The sequence below is a fragment of the Schistocerca americana genome, chromosome 1 (genome assembly GCF_021461395.2).
Source record: "Schistocerca americana isolate TAMUIC-IGC-003095 chromosome 1, iqSchAmer2.1, whole genome shotgun sequence".
Classification (NCBI taxonomy): domain Eukaryota; kingdom Metazoa; phylum Arthropoda; class Insecta; order Orthoptera; family Acrididae; genus Schistocerca; species Schistocerca americana.
In genome coordinates this window covers 933,425,612-933,442,715 of record NC_060119.1, presented here as the reverse complement: position 1 = coordinate 933,442,715, position 17,104 = coordinate 933,425,612, and positions in this window count along the sequence as shown.

The window sequence follows — 17,104 nt, the reverse complement described above, 5'->3', positions numbered from 1 at the left end:
TAATTAGTCTCATTGCTTTTTGCTGTGATGAGTTCGGGTACAAATAAGCCATGTAGAAAAAGTGATGTGTTTGATTCTCCTGACAAATGTGAGATTTGACACCTAGAACATTCCACATTTTCATTCTTCAAATATTGGCTGTATTTAAACTTTCCGCCCATGACGGTGGCCACCATCGATGTGGTGCTCCACCATGGTAATCTAGATATTGAGCTGGTACTACTTTTACATTCGTGAGCCTTTTACATTAAGGAACTACCCACCTTAATCACTAGGTTTTTACTTTGTTTCTGGGGCAGAGGAGCATGACGACACTGATGTCTGGCATACATATAATTTCATTGTAAATGTTTGTTAGTTAAAAGTATAATATGATTGACAGCATCATAACATGATAATTAACTTACATATTGGGTGGTTATAATTTAAGTGCAGCTACTCAAAGAGGTACAGTGTGGGCTGTGATTATCGTATGACAACGACACTAGCTAGATGTTCTAATGCGTTAAAGTGGAATCGCTGGAAAAAATTAGTTCCTATTTTGGCTACCAGTTGCAAATTTGGCGCTGTGTATGCAAGAAAGACGCATAGAAGTGTTTCCACATCTAATGTATTAGGAAGGGAACATGGCCAGAAAAGGTGAAACCGGTGAGAAAGACAGAATGTTGATTATATGATTAACATCCACTTTCACAATTTGTCCTATAGTTGCATTGGAGACGTCGAGGACATACTGTACAGTGCCAGATTAGCATTTGGTAGCCACAACTGGAATTAATTTTTTTCCAGCGTAAATCGGACCTGCATTAACGCAATAGCATATCTTCCAAGTTTTGCTGTCATACGATAATTACAGCTCACACTGGACCTCTTTGAGCAGCTGCACTTTAATTATAACCACCCAGTAAATTGGACGGAATCACTGTATAGATGCTTCTTGCCTATCACTATACGAAATTCTAATTTTATATATATTTTTGATTCGAACATAAATGCAATAGTAATCAGATTACCTTCCATTCAGAAGGCTGTTGCACTCAGCGACTGTTATATTGACTTGTAAATAATAGATTTCAGCTATCAGTCGTCCTTTTTAAATTTTATTAGCAGATCTAGATTTCAGCTAGAAACTAGCCATTCTCAATGCACTATCATTTTTTACCAATGCATGTAATGCCTGTTGGTTGGGCTTCAGCCACAGTTCATTGAATACTCATAAATGCAATAATTTATCTCACTACATGAAGAAGTTAAAGAAGTCATTAACACAAAACACAGAACAACAAATTTGAAGTAAAAGTATGTAAATTGCATGATTTTGAGTTAGTTATGTTTATTTCAGTATAAAATGATACAAAATCGTCATCTTCATAAATATTTAGCTTCAGTTTTTTTTAAACCTACATTCTTGTATAAATAAATCACTAACTAAATACGAGCGCTATTCGGAATGTTACGTTACGATCGGTCAAGAAATGGAAACTACTGTGAAAATCAAATAAAGTTTTACACATATGTCTTCGACAGTGTCTCTAGTTTCCCTGTCGGTTGCATCACTTCGCTCTTTTCAGTTCTGAGCGCATGATGAGCACATAAAGATGCGTAGAAAATAGTGTCTCGCGCCAAGTATGAGGTCCTGGTGAGAGATTTCGCCTGATGTTATGCAGCCCACCGTACCGAACTATGATACGGTTCCTACTTCGTGACAGTTCTCGGCAGCAATCTGCAGGGGCAATGAAAATGCTCCTGCAGCGTTTTCTATGGGAAGTGTTTGATCATACGCACTACAGTCGGTAATTGGCTTCCTCTGTGTTCCATCTCTGCTCACATTAAGACAACATTTTCGCACAGACAAAGAGCTATAGATGAGCGTAGAGAATTGGCGGGAAGCACAGGCGGCTGCCTTCTATGACGAGGGTATTGGAAAGTTGGTATAACGATGCGACAGATATCCTAGCTGGAGTGGCGACTATGTAGAGAAGTAGCTAGAAGATGGAGGAAACTGTCGCAAATAAAACATTTTTGATTTTCAATGTAGTTTCCATTTCGCGACTGATGGGAACTTACTTTCTGGACAAACCTTGTATGCATTCATGTTCCAAGTTTCAGCAACAAATTTTAAGTGAATAATTACTTGAATTATGTTATGTGTTGTACACTGATAAATTTCAATGCCATTCTGGATGTACAATAGTAAAATATTAAGAAAAATATGAGGATAATATTACATGAATGAAAATACTTTGTAAGTCTACTTTGTACCAGAACTATGTAAAGCACAAAAAAAATCAACTGGTCACAAATGTATATAAAGGATTACAAATTTTAGATGTCCATGTGCACAGTACATACAATTACATATTTTGTTCATAGACAAATTCAAAAGATGGCCGTTTTCAATTGGCTTGACGTTTGTACACATACTCGGGAACATCCCTTATGACAGTGCAGCAGTAATCTGCTAAAATAGTCGGGCTCCACTTTCCGTCATACCCCTTCTCAAATGTGGCGACATCTTGATGAAATCGCTCCCCATGTTCATCACTTACAGCACCACAAACTTTGGGGAGGAAGTCAACATGACTATGTAAGAAATGCATTTTCAGTGACATGTTGCAACGAAGTTTTTCATAAGATGACGACATGTTACTTACAATCTCCTTGTAATTTATTGCTCTTTTGTTCCCTAAGAACTATAAACAGTCTTAATACATTCCCATGCATGATTTTCATCACCTTGTATGATTCTATCAAAAGTATGGTCTCCAAAAAGCTTTCGAGTCTGTGAGCCTACAAAGATGCCCTCCTTCACATTGGTATTACTTAAGTAAGATAATTTTTGCCTTAAGTACTTAAACGCGTCACCATCTTTGTTCATTCCCTTAACAAAGCGTTTCATGGGACCCAAATTGATGTGCAAGGGCGGGAGCAGAATCTTTTTAGGGTCTACTAGAGGTTCACTCTTAATGTTCTTTATACCTGGTTGAAGAGATTTTCTGGTGGGCCATTCATGCTTACTGTAATGAGATGCACGAGCTCGGATATCCCATTAACAGAGAAAGCAGCAATATTTAGTATACCCTAACTGCATACCTAATAGCAGTGCAACCACTTTCAAGTCACCACAAATCTGCCATTGAGAGTCACTATACTTGATGGCTCCTAGTAAAATTTTCTTGTTTTGGTACGACTCTTTCATATGCACACTATGCTCAACTGGAATAGAAGGAAGCTCATTACAAGTATGTAAAAGCACTGCGTTTAAGCTCAACTTTGACGAATCAATAAAGAGTCTCCATTCTCATCGTTGTAATTAATTCTGAGAACTTTCATTAGACCATTTATGTCTACACTTGCCACGAGACTATCTTGCATGTTAGGAAAAGGAGTTAACTGTTGCTCTCTTCTGCGGTAGAATGAAACATTTACATTGCTTTCCAGTAAATTGCGCTACTGCATTCTTGATGCTAAAATCTCAGCCTTAGCTTTAGAGAGCTCCAAATCTCTAATGAGATCCCTTAACTCATTTGAGACAATTTTTGCGGATCATCATTTGATATATTTGGAAGAAACTCTCTGTCTTGTAATGCACATGGTTCAGGACATTCAGAATCCACACCAGAAGTAATCTCGTACTCTGTCGGTGGTTCTGGTATAGGCAATCCTTCCCCATGTAGAACTGAACGTATGGCAGATGGAATGTTAGGAAAGATCACTGTCCGCTTCTTCTTTTTAGATATTCTCTTCTTGATAGGAGGAACCATACAGAAGTAGCAGTCACTGACATGGTAAGTTGGCTCACGCCAGATCATGTGCACTGCAAGGGGCATTGAACGTCCTTTCCCATGCATCCAATTACTGAGGTTGCTGGCACAAGTGTTGCAAATCACAAGTGGAGTCCCGTTGCCGGCCGTTGTGACCGAGTTGTTCTAGGCGCTGCAGTCTGGAACCGCGCGACCGCTACAGTCGCAGGTTCGCATCCTGCCTCGGGCATGGATGTGTGTGATGTCCTTAGGTCAGTTAGGTTTAAGTAGTTCTAAGTTCTAGGGGACTGATGACCTCAGATGTTAAGTCCCATAGTGCTCAGAGCCATTTGAACCATTTGAACCACATGTGAAGCCCAGGGTTTATCCTGATCACCTATTTTGCACCCAAAATAACAGCTGTAAGCTTTTTTAATCGCTGGAGTTATTTGCTGCTTTTGTGAAGCAAATGTCGTTTCTCCACATACATAGCAAAATGTGTCAGAACTGTTAACGTAAACTCGTGGCATTTTTGTTCATCTCAGTGGCAATCAACTTGAACAACTGGTAGTTAATTTGGAAAGAAATGTGTAAAAATTATTACATGCATTAATGAAGTCACTGAAGTTGAAGAGGAGGGAGACAAAGAGATCACTAAAATTGGTATCGAAATGTTTATATCCAAAATATTGCACACAAGTATGACCAGGGACAATAATATAACCCATTGTTACTAGTTATTATGACTTCGACAAACTATTACAATATTTGATTTTAAACTTAACGTAAAAATTCGTGTATAATTATCTGACCATAATAAAACAGTGTAAAATGAAAAGTAGAGCTAATTTTGAATTGTGTTTGTGATATTCGCGATCAGCACATTAGAACTGATAGGAATTGGCTATTTTCATTCGATTTACATGGTCATTGTTGCACAGTGTAATTAATAAGTAATGCAACTGTATCACATATTTACTAACTTCTAGTAATTCTTTAATGTGAGCACCACATCTGAAGATGAAGCTGGAAGCCTGAAATCATTTAATTGATTTAATTGTAGTCTGAGCCAAATTTATCTTCACTCACAGATCCAGAATGCAAAATTCTCGCAAGACATGTGGTCAGGGTATCACTAGATACACACTGGTGGTAAAATCTGACTTATATGGCAGCATCATATTACTCTCCAAACATCTGCTGTACTCAATGTTCCGACATATGTTCTGTGATCTTCAGGGATCTTCTAAGTACCCGCGTGGCTGTGTAGTGAAGACTCTTGAAGATCCCATAAGCGGTGTCGAAACGTCGAGTATCGGAGAAGTTAGAGGCGGAATATGACGCGGCTGGGCAATTCGGTATGTTTTGCCATTAGTGACAATGATCACAAAATTTACGTGCACTGCCCTGCAAAGCCTAAGGAAAAGCTAGATAAAATAAATTAAAAAAACATATTAACTAATGGATGGCAATGAATGAAAGTGCCGGAGCATATTGCCAGCGGTCTCCAGTCATGCACAGAAAGCTTGACGTCAAATGACGTAACGTCAGCGTGACTATAGGCCAAATGAGGCTGCTCCAGCAACACTAGGCAGTTGAAGTAACGGGAAAAAGACAGAGTGTCTCACCAGAGAGCAGTTATGGTGCACTGTGGCGGTGTTTTTTATTAAAACAAGGTCCGGTGACAACATTTGAAAGATGGTACACTGGGAAGAAACCTAGGGAAACTGGAAGATTGACAAATGTAGCACAAGAGTTCGGTAATGCTCATAGCATTGTTTCACGTGTGTTAGGAGCGTACCATATCACAGGCACTGCACTGCTACCCGAAGGTCAGGACATGGTCGCCCAGGGCCAGCTACGGCAGTAAATGTTCACTATATTGTGCGACAGGCAAGAAGGGTACACGTCAAAAACAACGGCTGCACTTGCAACAACATTTAACAGGACTGCAAAGCACGCCATCTCACGCTCCACAGTGGCACGGTACACTGAGTGGAAAACATTATTGTGCACTGTATTCCCTCCCCATGTGCATATTTTCAGGGATACATTCAGTCCTGACTTAATTTTTATGGAAGACACTGCACGACCGCACTGAAGAGCGACGGAACGAAAAGAAATTTTGCGAATGGCTTGTCCTGCTCGTTTTCCCGACTTAAATCCATCGAGCGGTTGAGAGAGGCGCTGGAGTACGTCAACATGCAACAACGACCACGCAGTAGTCAACCGCATGTGTGGAAGAATGGAACACCCTGTCACAAGAGCTCTTACCAATCGTGTGGCCCGCATGGGAGCACGTTGGAAGCATTGCTGCGTTGTGACCACACACCCTATTAAGAGCCATATCCACCTTTTGGAACTTCCGGGGGACTATAATAAATCGTGGTGACTTCAATATAATTATTGCCATTTATTTTCGTCTCATTGCGTATTTCTTTCAGACACCTTCCGCATTACACCACAACAGTTCTTTCTATGCATGGTCCAAGTTTTATCGATCTATGTTACTTGGCAGTTACGTATCACGTGAAAGTTACTTTCGTTCTTGCACACCAGTGTACTAGAGACATCTTGTACGGCACAGCCGACCAAGGCATGCCAGACTGCACGCGAGCACGTTGTACGGGATGCGTGCGAGCCGAAACTCGGCCAGCCACGGTCTGCTCGGCACTTCTCGGAAGTACGGTGTACAGCGCGACATCTCATTTGTCACTGTGGTGCGTCATTTTTCGGCCGGAACAACATTCTTCAGTTCGGGAGGTTGGTGGTGTCAGCGCTGTTTACCATTCGCAAATTTTTTGTGTTGTCTAAGAACTTCACAGGTGCAGTGGTTGCAAAAAGAGAGGTAGTTTAGCGGTCTATCGTCAAAAGTCTTTAAAAATAAATGGGAATGCCAGAAGGGAAGGATAAGACTTCTCAATATCTATTATGCGGAATACAGCCGCAAATCGATGGGTAGTGCAAATTTGCTATAGCGACACTACAACATCATGCAGAAAGAATTAAAAGATATGTTTAACGATGAAAGAGCAGAAAATTACTGCGTTGCACGGACGCGATTCGTTGTTCCAAGCATTTTATGCTAGATTTTCAGGCGTGGAGCACGTGATTAAACTAGTTGTACAAATAGTGAATTTTATGAAGTCGGAGGCATTATTCCACTGCCAGCTGGAACAGTTTTCAATGGAATGGAATGAATAGCATGGAGACTGCATATCACTGAAAAATACGTTTGTTCAGTCAAGGATCTTACCTGGAACTATTTTTAGATTTAAGACTCGCTATTGTTGGGCTTATGAAGGAAAAATGAGAGTAGGAACGAAAATTAGAACCTCTGGAATGGATTGCAGACATCGAATTTTAAGTGGTCTTGACTACACACTGCCCACAGTAAGAGTCGTGTCCGGCCCAGTCGTCTAATATAGGGTGCAAAGGAAACTGTTTTCTCGGATAGCTAGACAACATTCAAGCAAATCATATTAATGGAGTTTATTACAGTACATTGAATTGACAATAGTTATCTTAGAGTATTTACAATCAGGTGTCGCAAGCAAATGGCGACATGCAAATAATCAATAGCCTTCGAAATATACAATTTCCTTACAAGCAAATAATCAGTCGACAAGTCACAGCTATAGTGTTTATATCACAGCTAGTCTTCTCGTGCGGCCGAGGCTAGCTGGAGCGGCGCTTTACTCTCTTCGTGCGGGTGCCGCTCCCGTCGCGGTGTCATCCTAGTCAGCGTTCTCTTGCCTGACGTCGTCTCACAGCCTTCTCCGCTGTATCGTTCCAGGCCGACGTGCCGGCGCTTCATCTTAAAATGTGTGTGTGAAATCTTATGGGACTTAAATGCTAAGGTCATCAGTCCCTAAGCTTACACACTACTTAACCTAAATTATCCTAAGGACAAACACACACACACCCATGCCCGAGGGAGGACTCGAACCTCCGCCGAAACCAGCCGCATAGTCCATGACCGCAACGCCTTAGACCACTCGGCTAATCCCGCTCGGCGCTTGATCTTACGCCGGAACGGTAAGAAAATGCGAGGTGAGAAATATCTTATCTCTTGTGTGATGGAGATACATTTGAAAAGAAAATCGCTTTGTGAAAGGGACAAATTCTGATAAAGAACGGCGGCTATTTACCTAAGATTACTGGTATTAAAGAAAACTCGGTGTCTGAAGGTTTCATTGTGGTCTGACAGACTTATAATGATAGTTGTCTGAACGTTTGAGAACACTGTCGATCATGCGTTTGTTTTCGAGCTGTTTTCAAGATCAATTGCCTTTACAGTTGAATGAATATCTGTGCATGTGCAGATGGAACTCATTGATCTGCAATGTGATTGCTGTTTAGGTCCTACATTGTTTTGCTCAAAAAGAGTTTCTACGTCTCCATAATGAGGTTGTAAGCGTTACAAAATATTTTAATCAACATACTTGTGTGAAAGGCCTTTCTTGATTATGAAACTAAGTAAGTCACGGTTACGTGACAACCTAAGTACGAAAATCTGTGAAATTGTCTCCATCTGTCTATATTCCGACAGTTCCTACCAGATAAAAATTATATTATGTCTGACGCGCCAGAAACAAATAATACTGAAAAATTGTTTTGTTTGTGATCTATAGCTTTGAGAAACATGACATGAAGTTGTATGCAGTGAGACTGCGTTGCCACGTAAACCATCTAAATGCGCCGGTTTCGCAGTCTCCCCCCCCCCCCCCCCCTCCTTACCACTGCTCACGTACAGTGTGTTGAGGGGGTGGTGGAAGTGTGCAGTCGCGATGGAAGTGTCTGACAGTGGGGCAAGTGTGTAGCCAGGCGAGAGACCTATGCCACACGAGCAGGAGCACTGCTCGTGTGCCGAATTCTTGGCTCTCCCTGTTGTATCGCATTCCAGTTTATGGTCTTCAGTGGGACAAGGCTTACGAAAGGCAGCGGGTACCCACCTCTGGGATAGCCCGACTGTGCTCCCTGCAGAGGCAAGCAATGGTCGCCCAGGAGGAGTCTCGCATCGTAACCAGGCCAGTCCGTGGAGAGCTTTGGACCGTCGCGATGGAAAGCTGTCACCAGCAGAATGTGAGCATAGCGGCTGTGGTAGACGATGGCAAGGATACAATTTCTATGCAGCGGCAGCTACTGAGTTGTCCCGGGTCTCCCAGACTCGAACAGAAGAATTTTGTGCGGTGAAGTGTTCTGCTATTCTCGTGTCTCATGGTGAACTTTCATTGTTTCGTCCGAGAAGTGTTCTTCAGCCAATGAGATATGACGTTACAGACTTGTAGTTACCCTAAGACTTCTGTGTGTCAACTTTATTCATCTCCCAGAATCCTGTTGCTACTATAAATTTTCACATATAGCTGCCAGATGCTTCCGGCCTTCGAAAAGTTCGTTGTAAGACTCGCTAGCTTCTAGTGGCGTCTTTGATACATTTTTTTCCACTCTGCTGGCCTGCACGTGTTCGCCAGCTACCTACAGTTGTGGAATCTCAATGGACAGCCTAGGGCTCAGAGTAGGATGCTGAGGCGCCTGCCAAGAAACAGTTAACGAGCCATTTCCGGAAAAGACTCTTTTTGTCGCGGTGCTATGCTTTCATTTCACATGAACTGCCATTGTGGCTCGAATCACGTCATCGCAGATGAGTCACCTTCATATTATATTACTTCATACCAACATTTGTCATCACATTATCACTGTCACAGGAGCACAGAACAGCTAACAGCTTTACCGAGAAACTTTTAGAGATTTTTGTGAATAAGTTGACACAAGCATCTCATGAGCTTCAAGTGCTCTTTATTTGTTGTTGATGCTTTAGACATGTAACGCCTGCGAGACCATGATGAATTTGAGTTTTAAAACAAATAAATCAGCTACTGATTACTTTCAGCGACTTTGACGTCGTGTGTACAACAACGGATACCCAATAGCGCCGTTGTAGCTATGATTATGACCGCCCCTGCAAGATTTGAAATTTGCCCCCCCACTCTCCCAAGACTTATTTTCCTCGAAGGGAAGCAACACAAGAACTTTGAAAGAGCGTCTCTCTGGGGGTTGCGTCCCTGGTAACCACCCGCCTGGCAAACCCCTACTACAACGCTGACTAATACTAATAAAGCACTTTAGTCGAATAGTACAACCGACTACTATGAGCGCTGTTTCGGTTTTGGGATTATGTGAAGACCCATGTCACAACTAAGATAACAGACGGCGAACACAAGCAATTGGGTCCTGCCTAAAATGATCCGCCTCTGCTAAGTAATGTGTTTGAGTTTCGGAACCGTCTAACAACCGTTTTACACATTTCTTCGTCAGATGTGGGGGTTTCCTAAAGACGAGGCGGAAGAGCCTAGTGATCATTTTGCTGAAAGCTGGCAAAGAAGGAAATACCCTCTAAGACAAAACAAAAAAGGAAAAAAAGAAGACGACGCACCACGAAGGACTTATGCAAAGTGGTCACAAATTGATATTCATGCAGGTGTCGACGGAAAATGCAAAATAATAAACTTTAGCAGCCGATGGATGAAAGTGTAACGGAGCAGCGCAATTTCACCGCACCAGCTGACAAGGACAGTAAAAAGGCGATATACCAGCGCATAAACTCTTGGTGAATTTTATTCCGTTTACTGCATTGGACAGTAACTATGCTACACAGACAGGTGCGTGAACAACGTACGCAGATGTCAGCATTTGAGAAAGAACGTTAAGTTGGGCTCAGAGGAGCCGATTGGGGTAATCGGCGAATCGCTCGACATTTGAATAGTGGCGATGCCACTGTTGGACAATGTTGGCAGGAATGGGTGAACCAGGGCCGAACACAGCGTAAAGAGGGAAGTGGTCGACCTAGAGAGACGACAGAACGTGAGGTCCGAGCAGACGTCAAATAAATCATCATCATCAGATTTATCATTATCGATCAGCCGTGCAACTGGTGCTTCAGTGACACCAAGGATCATTAATAGGCAGCTCACACAAAAGGGACTGAGCTCATGGCGCCCCTTGCGCCAACAACCATTGACATCTGTACGGCAATAAGCCCGTTTGCTGTCGTGTTGGGAACATTTGGCCTGGAATTTCATTGACTGGAGTAGTATTGCCTTCAGTGATGAGTCTCGCTTCGAACTGAGCCTCGATGATCAGCAAAGGCGTGTTTGGAGACGCCCGTGACAGCGATGGGGTACCAACCTGGCGCACGCCATACCGCGCGACACCCGTGTGTGATTGTTTGGGGTGACATTTTTTCATTTCTTAGCAGGACCTCTTTGATTGTCGTCGTCGCCACCCTTACAGCACAGTGGTAAGTCGACGATATTCTACGTCCCGTTCTGTTCTCCTCATGGCAAGCCAGCCTAGGCTTATACTTCGGCAAGTTAATGCCCACCCGCACATTGTGAGAGTTTCTGCTGATCGTCTTAGTGCTTTGCAAACCCTACGTTGGCCAGCAAGGTCTTTGGAGCTCTCCCCAACTGAGAATATTTGTGGTGTTATCAGCAGGGCCCTCCAACCAGTTCGGGGTTTTTACGATCTAACCTGCCAGTTGGAGAGAAATCTGCACGATATCCCTCAGGACGACATCCAACAACTCGCTCAATCAAACTTCTTGCATAAAAAAGATGGACCAATAGTTACTGCCATGCTCAGTTTGTGAAGCTCTTTCTCTTGAATAAACCACCCAATTTTTCAGAAATTGTAATCATTTGTTTGTCTGTAAATGTAAATCACGTATGCTGATATCCTTACCATTTGGATAATTTCTTCGGAGTGCGTCGCTTTTTATGTTAGATGTAATCCATAGAACTTTATATCAGTCGCACTACCACGTCACCTTTACAGATAACTGGAAAGACTGATTTTAAATCGCCTATCCCCTGTAATTGACTCCCTACTTACACCTCAGGAATCTGGATTTTTGCCTGGCAAAAGCTGCACCGGATAGCTGCTAAATGTCACACAGTGAAGTTCGTAAGGTGACAGGAGTTGTATCTGTCGACTTATCAGCAGGACATGACACTGTCAATCAGCATCTACTACTGGCCAAGGTCTACAACCTGACCAAGAATTTTAGCCTAACTAGGCTCGTCGCTACTCTTTTGCGGACTTGCAGGTTCCTCGTCGACCTCCAAGAATAGCGTAGCCGATGAAGAAAAACGGCCTCCGGGACTGAGATGTGCTGGCTATAATTCTGTTCAATGTATACACGAATGACCAATCCACAGCACCCAATAGCAGAAGCTTGTATGCCGATGATCTTGTTTTAGCCACCCGAAGCGCAGATTTTGCATCAGTGGAGAACATTCTCACGAATTCCCTTAAACAACTTTCCAGTTACCACAACAGAAGCCGATTTAAGCCAAATCCCTCAGAGACACAAGTGTGCATTTCATCTGAGAAACAGGGAAGATAATCACAATTTAAAGATTTCGGATGTCGAAATGGAACAGTATGATACCCCAAAATATCTAGGAGTGACACATAACAAATCGCTTACTTTCAAGAATCATTGCATAAACTGCAAGTTTCTACGGAAACTGGCCGGATCACATTGGGGGGTGGGGGTGCGGGGTAGTCAACCCGAAACTCTACACGAAACAAGCCGCATGGTATGAGGCACCTTGTCACGGTTTACGCGGCTCCCCCAGTCGGAGGTTCGAGTCCTCCCTCGGGCTTGGATGTGCGTGTTGTTGTTAGCGTAAGTTAGTTTATGTTTGATCAAGTATTGTGTAAGCCTAGGGACCGATGACCTCAGCAGTTTGTTCCCATAGTCCTTATCAGAAATTTCCAAATTTCTACGAACCTCTGCAGTGGCATTATACTATTCTGCGGCAGAGTGTGCATATTCTGTTTGGTATAATTCAGCACATGTCAAACAGATGGACACGTGCAGAATGATAACAAGTAGCTTCAAACCCACCCCAGTCGAATGGCTTTACCACCTCGCAGGAGTAGCACCACCGCCTGTTCGAAGACAAATAGCAGCGAATGACGAAAAAAAGAAAGTGGAGCAGGAGGAAACGTAATTGAAAAAACGCAGGGGAAAACTGAAGTCAAGCAGGAGTTTCCTTTGAACAGCAGCAGCACTTAGAAGTACTGCTAATAAGCAGCTGTGGAGGGCTACAATTTAGCTACTCTCTGGCTAGAAAGGAGTTTCAGAAACTCTACCTCCTGGATATGGTGTGAAATGGACGATTTGGAAGTCCCTGAGTAGACTGAGGTCTGGAACTGATAGGTGAAAGTTTAATCTGATAAGATGAGACTATACTGACGAAAATTATATTCAGTCTGACTGTGCAGAAGGCAAGAGTGTTCATCATATGCTTCAACGCCGACTGTGTCCAGCCCCCTGCACTGAAGATGAACTTCATTGAGGAACAGAAATTGCTTGGAAGTGGCCAAGTTTTTGGCAAAAGTAATATAGTCATAACTGTTTATAATACGTATGTTTCTGTTACGAGAATACATAGATTCCTCATCGATAGTGATATACCATCTGCGGTCGCAGTTCTGGTTCCACTTTCAAATGGACTTTTTTTTTTTTTTTTTTTTTTTTTTTTTTTTTTAAAGAAAGTAACAGCTACGTTTGAATTAAGTTCTGTGCTGTGCCTGCGCTTGGCCTACAGGTATATTGACTTGTTAACTAATTTACCTCACATCTGTTACTCACATATCGCAAAATCGAAAGAAAAGCAGACTGACTGCATTCGTCAGCCGGGATGTAGTGAACGTTTAACCTATAACGCCGTGCGCGCACGATAGCAATGTTTAAAAACAGTCAAACAGACGTACAATATGAGAAAGTGAAGAGTATAAGCCTCACTGGTTCGGTGAGTAGGAACCTACGGATATTACACCCAACAATGAATTACCGTTCATTGATGAAACACAAAGCAAGAAAGCTAGCAAATCTTCTGGAAACTTCTTTTACACTAACTTGTACAAGGGCGAGAAGAGAAGTAATGACTCCGAATTTTTTTATGTGAAATCTCTTAAAGGTGTTTAAATAAAGGAACCGTTATTAACATTCTACATCTTTATTCCTCATATACGTATTTTCAGTCCTCTGTCACTAAAGGGCTCCGAAATGTAGAGTGTAACGATGCTGTGTGTAATGTAACCGTGCTGGTGCGAGAGAAACAGTGTGCTGTAATTGAGTTTCGAATTCGAAGAGTTGGTCCACACGTGGAGCACCCTCTCCTTCAGCAAGACAATGCCGGAGCACACACGAGCGCTGCGGCATCTGCAACAATCCGACGCCTTGAGTTCACTGTCATCGAACATGCTCCTTAAGTCCCGACTTGGCCCCATCTGATTTTCGTCTGCTTCCAAAACTTAAAGAATGCCTTAGAGAACTTAGCTTTGATATTGATGAAGCAGTGTAAGCAGATGTAAGGTTGTGGCTCCGTCAACAATGTCAAACATTCTGCATTTACGATACCAACAAATTGGTCTCTTGTTGGGAGAAATAAGTTCGTCACCGGGGCTACTATGTTGAGAAATAAATATGTAGACATGAAGAATTAAGATGTAGAATGTTAATAACGTTTGTTTTATTTAAAAAGCTTTAAGAATTTTCTCATAAATATTCGGAGGCATCACTTTTCAGCAAGACGTCATAATTATGTTAATGTAGCGTTGGCAGCAAGGTCTGTAGCCAGGGGCATACTCTCAAATGAAAAAAGATAGCTGAAGAATTCGGCTCATTCTTGTTAGAGAATTCGCATAATTTTCTTGAAAAAATTTAGAGATGTTTCAACACTAATGCTCAAATACGATTTGAGAACAATTTGTCTGAAATACGAGCACACTGTAGCACCTACAGCAGTGCCTAAAACTATCAAATTGAAAGTTTGAGACATCGGTCCACCTCGACTGCTGTTGTTTGATTTGCAAGTATGTTTACTTACTGCATTTTGCAGGAGTACCCAGTTTCGGCCTTAAAGTCTTGTAAGAACGAAATTTGCCAGTTGTGTGAAATGCAGCAAATAAAAAGACTTGCAAATTAAACAATAACAGGCGGGATGGAACGATGTCTCTAACGTTCAATAAATTCACTGCTGTTGTACTTTTATATAAAAATTATTTATTAACAAAGCAAGTAACTCTTCGTAATAGCCGACCGAAGTGGCCGAGCGGTTCTAGGCGCTACAGTCTGGAACCGCGCGACCGCTACGGTCGCAGGTTCGAATCCTGCCTCGGGCATGGATGTGTGTGTTGTCCTTAGGTTAGTTAGGTTTAAGTAGTTCTAAGTTCTAGGGGACTAATGACCTAAGAAGTTAACTCCCATGGTGCTCAGAGCCATTTGAACCATCTTCGTAATATTGTTACTACATCGAAAACATGGGAAAGATGTCAATAAAACCGCACTTCAGTCATCTGCACATACTTCCTTTTTCACATCGTAGCCCGAGAGCTAAAAAGATACTTTTTTATATAAAACTTTGCAATTTTTTTTTTGCAATACCTCCAATGAAAATTCTGTTTTAAGAAAACACAGTCGACGATGAACAACACGCTGGCCTACTCGACATTATCGGTTGTTTCACCTATACGGACTGAAATGGAATGTTTCCGCCAAATATTTCCGTCGCTCATCTCTATTTCTTTGATTTTATTACGAATTATTTTCTAGGACGACCAATCCACAAGAGCACTCAGCAGTAAATTGTACTCGTACTCTCACACTCTCTGGAGTCTGTATCGGTTATACGCAATTTTCCGGGAGCTGTTAGACAAATTAAATGCAGAACCTCTCTGCAGAATTTTTGTAGTAACTAATTCTCCATCAATCCGGCAATAAGTCTGTTAAGTGCGGCAAATGTTTAAAAAAATATGACACTCTCTTCTGTTTTCGTCCTATAGCTTGAACCTCTGATAACTAATCGAGCAAAGTAGTCCATTAGTTAAAACAATGGGCTCACATTCGTGAAGATTGTGATTCAAATTTCTGTCCAGATATCAAGAGACAGATTCTTCAAAAAAAAAAAAAAAGAAAAAAAATGGCTCTGAGCACTATGGGACTTAACATCTGTGGTCATTAGTCCCCAAGAACTTAGAACTACTTAAACCTAACTAACCTAAGGACATCACACAACACCCAGTCATCACGAGGCAGACAAAATCCCTGACCCCGCCGAGAATCGAAACCGGGAACCCGGGCGCGGGAAGCGAGAACGCTACCGCACGACCACGATCTGCGGACACAGATTCTTCATGGTTTGCCTAAATGCAGGGAAGGGTTCTATGAAAAAGATACACCTAGTTTCTTTCCCAATCCGTCTCTGCCCTTATCGTCAGTGATACACCATAATCTACGTTTTCTTCTTCTCAGTGTAATTCAGCACCCATGCTTGTCTTTCCGGGTCACGGCAAGCAGCCATTCTGGACGCAGCTCCGTTGGCGCTCCCCGTGCGGCCTTGACCAGCCGCGTGCTGACGTGCGCCTGGCCGCCGCCACGTAAACACCCTGGGCGAACTAGACCCACTTGGAAGTTGGCGTTCCCCGTTGCGCCATCCAGCGACCCGTATTGCTACTCTAAAATTAATGGCCCGTCTCCGGCCCCTGAGACAGCGACTCTTCGGCCCCGTTTTTGTCGGAGATTTCGTGACGCCATGGGGACCGGCGACTGCGCATCCTGCAGGTGAAGCCATCGCATGGAGAGGCCCGCCTCGGAGCAACGTCACACGAGGCGTCACCGGGTGGAGAACAGCAGCTTTTATCTCGGCACGGATAAGCTCAACTTCCAGTGAGAAGATCCAGTATTGGAAGGGCGCCGGCCGGAGTGGCCGTGCGGTTCTAGGCGCTACAGTCTGGCGCAGGTTCGAATCTTGCCTCGGGCATGGATGTGTGTGATGTCCTTAGGTTAGTTAGGTTTAATTAGTTCTAAGTTCTAGGCGACTGATGACCTCAGAAGTTAAGTCGCATAGTGCTCAGAGCCATTTGAACCATTGGAAGGGCATGGTAAACATTCTGGTGAGAAAGAAATCGGTGTTACCTTAAACACTCTCACAGAACGCTGCCAAGCTGGTATAATTATTTCCGTGGCTGTGGGATATGTTGATTACAATTGATGCTCTTAGAACTGAAGGGGCCCAAAGCTTTCGAGAAAAACAGATGTCTGTGAAAACGAAATTTGTAGCCAAACCACCAGTCTCATAGGTCTGTATTGTTTTCTAACCAAGTCTCAAATCCTATATTTCCTATGAAAAAGTAATATACCCACTTAATGTTACGAAATATTAATTAATATTTAGGACTATATTTATTATTAATGTTAATTCACAAAATTTCCATGTATAGGCTAGTGACAACAGTGTCTTTTGACAGTTGTAAAGTTTGTCATTAATGTGAAGCTACAATTAGAA